Source organism: Myotis davidii, unplaced genomic scaffold (genome assembly GCF_000327345.1).
Source record: "Myotis davidii unplaced genomic scaffold, ASM32734v1 scaffold96, whole genome shotgun sequence".
Classification (NCBI taxonomy): domain Eukaryota; kingdom Metazoa; phylum Chordata; class Mammalia; order Chiroptera; family Vespertilionidae; genus Myotis; species Myotis davidii.
The window spans coordinates 1,677,322-1,680,628 of NW_006289416.1; positions in this window are offsets into that span (position 1 = coordinate 1,677,322).

Below are 3,307 nucleotides of genomic sequence, written 5' to 3' on the forward strand. Positions count from 1 at the left end.
GCCCGATGATGAAAGGGAAAGGGGCCCCTTCATCTCCCGGCTCCCAGGCCCGAGCTTTTGTTGGGGAAAAATACAAACGGCCCTCTCCAGCCCCCCACCTCCCAGACAGAAGTGCGAGCGTGGCTTGGAGGAACCCCGAAGGCTCCTCGATGGCTCTTGCGCTCGGTTCTCTAGCTCCCCATCTCGAAGTTGCGAGCTTTGGACAGGGAAGTCGGGCGCCACCATTGTCGCGGCCGTTCAGGGGCAGGGAGGCGGCTGCCGCTACTTATGTAAGTTCGGCTTTGCTGGAGCTCCTGCTCCCTGCTCCGTCAGGGCGCCTGGGCGCGCCAGCGATTTGGAGAACCTGCATTAAAGGGCAGCTTTGTTCGGGAGGAGCAGTTAGGGCTACAGGGCTCACCACCTGCACCGACTGGCAATGGGTATCTTCCAGTTTGACTCACCTGAACTTAGCCATTGGAACATCTCAATAGAAAAAGGTGGTCGGGAGGGAGGGGGTGGGGAGGGAGGAAGGAAGAAGGCCAAATAACACCCTAGCCAAAAATAAAAAGGGGGGGGGGCATCAGCACACTGATGTGTGTGGCCACTCCTCTCCCTACCTAGTCCTTGCCCTTTTATCCCACAAGCCCCAGAATAGTTACAGGCAGCGGTAGGGAGTGTGACCTGGTAGGAAGTTTGGCCTGGCCACTTGCTTCTGGGGGTGACTACAGGCCAGGTTCCATGTGAGGAACAAGGTGAGAAGCATCCCTAGAACTAATTGTGCCCAGCCCGCACGCACACTGATTGTTGGCTCTTCTGTAGAGGGAACTTTGTGATAGTTTTCAGGACTTGAGTCTCTTGGTTTGCGTCTTGCACCACAGTTTTGGGGTCAGACTATTGCAACCCATTCCCTTGGTCTTACCACGTTGAAGTCTGTGTGATCACTGTTCGGTAGAAGAAACTTTTTATATTTTTCAGGACATTGGTCTGCAGGATGGAGTCCCTCTGGTAAGAGTTCAAATTAAAAAGCTAGAATTCTGCACTACCTGGTTTGGCTTAGTGGATAGAGCATCGGCCTGCGGACTGAAAGGTCCCGGGTTCGATTCCAGTCAAGGCACATGTCCAGGTTGCAGGCTCAGTCCCCAGTAGGAGGTAGCCGATCAATGATTCTCTCTCATCATTGATGTTTCTCTATCTCCGTCTTCCTTCCTCTCTGAAATCAATAAAATACATATTTTAAAATAAAAAGCTGGACTTCTTTGAGCTTCTCTGTAGGGATACAGGTGAAAACACTGGGGTTTCTCAAATGCAGGCTTAAAGACCAGTGTAGCTTAAATTATGTGTGCTACATTGTACAGAAGTGTGGGAAGAAGAAACCAGCTACTGTTCCCTCTCTTCCAGTGTTAACTGTTGGGTATATGAGCTTCTGTAACTTTCTCTGTATTTACAAATACATATACATATATATATATATACTCTCTATATGAGCCTAGAGAAAAATGTGGAGGGCCACATACTTAGCAGGAAATGGTGGGGGGGAAGGGGCACTTTCTGGCTTTTTCTGATAATCTGTATAGCTATCACTATAAATGGTCTCTGTGAGGAGAAATTCTTTAGTGGCTTTCCAACGCATACTCTGCGCACAGCCCCTCCACACTCCAAGTGCTGCAGCCCTTCCCTGTTCTTCAAGTCTGCTCAGAGCCGGACCTGATGCTGCCAGCCACCCTCCTCTCTGTTCCCAACCTGAAAATGGGTACATGTGCAAGTGGCAGGATAAGAAAGGAAAGTTTATTTTTAAAAACCATTCTTATTTAGAATTTGGGGTAGAGGAAGACTCTATCTTATTCTTGTGTGTCCTTTTCTCTTACAGGACTGGCACACCCCTGATCAGTTATTCTGATCTGAAGAATTTGGTGTTTCAAGCATTAAGACAATAGTCTGAGTTGTTCATGGTAACTATAACTTTGGATATTAAATCTTGAAAATATGGTTTGGTATTTGCTTTAAGAAATATATACACGTGTGTGTGTTTGCACTTCTCTTTCTCCCCCCCATTTATACTTGCGGAATGAAAGGCAAACAATATTTTTAAAAGAAAACATAGAATCCATTATTAAAAGGTCACTTTCTGTGACATTATGACAAATGTCTTTTGTGCCAGTTTTAAATTCCTTTTGCTTATAAAATACCTGTAGCACTTATCAAGTACATCCATCTTGATGATGTTTTTGTCTGGATGGCAGATAGATTGGCATCTAGAGGGAATGAAACTGCTCATCTTTGAGGGTCGTATTAAACCTTAACCCTCATTCAGAAGTGGCCCAAAACTGGTGTGGAAAAGCTAGAAGATAACACCAAATGGAATATTTTTGGCAATATTCCAATATTCCAACTTTCTAGTTCTGCTACAGTGACTTGTCAGTTCTCTCTAGGAAGTAGAACATTGAACGCTGTTAGTTATTTTACTAAATCTTTCTCTGAAATTAGACTAGATACAACATACATGACTGATGGATGCTTGCCTCAGAACTATTTTCAAACCTTGAAACTGAGTTATTTGCCTTTATTAACTCTACTTGTCAGGAAGCACAGGTTTTGGAGCTAGATTGCCTGGATTTAAGTCCCAGCTCTCCACTAAATAACTACAATATTGGGCAGATTCCCAACATCATCTATGAAATGGAGATAGTAATACCTATCTCATAGTTTTATTTGATCTTCACGTTCGCAAAGAGGTGGAAAGCACATAGAACAATACCGGGCATGTATTAGTGCTCAGTAAAAGTTGGCTGTCATTATACCTAGGCAAATATTTAGTAAACTGAAGATAAATAGAAATAACAATTTGGAAGTCCCTAAGTTGGGATGTTTTTTTCCTACTCATACTCTTGAACCCCTCTTAATGACTTTCTGAAATTGTTAGGTACCAAAAATTGATTAGAAAATGAAAATCTACCTGTATTTTCTATGTGGAAAAATATTGTCATAATTATCAACTTTCTTTTTAAAAATTTTTTGTAGGAGTTTTTCATCAGTATGTCTGAAACCATTAAATATAATGACGATGATCATAAAACTCTGTTTCTGAAAACACTAAATGAACAGCGCCTGGAAGGGGAATTTTGTGATATTGCTATTGTGGTTGAAGATGTGAAATTCAGAGCACACAGATGTGTTCTTGCCGCCTGCAGCACCTACTTTAAAAAGCTTTTTAAGAAGCTTGAGGTTGATAGCTCTTCAGTAATAGAAATAGATTTTCTTCGTTCTGATATATTTGAAGAGGTCCTGAACTACATGTACACAGCAAAGATTTCTGTGAAAACAGAAGATG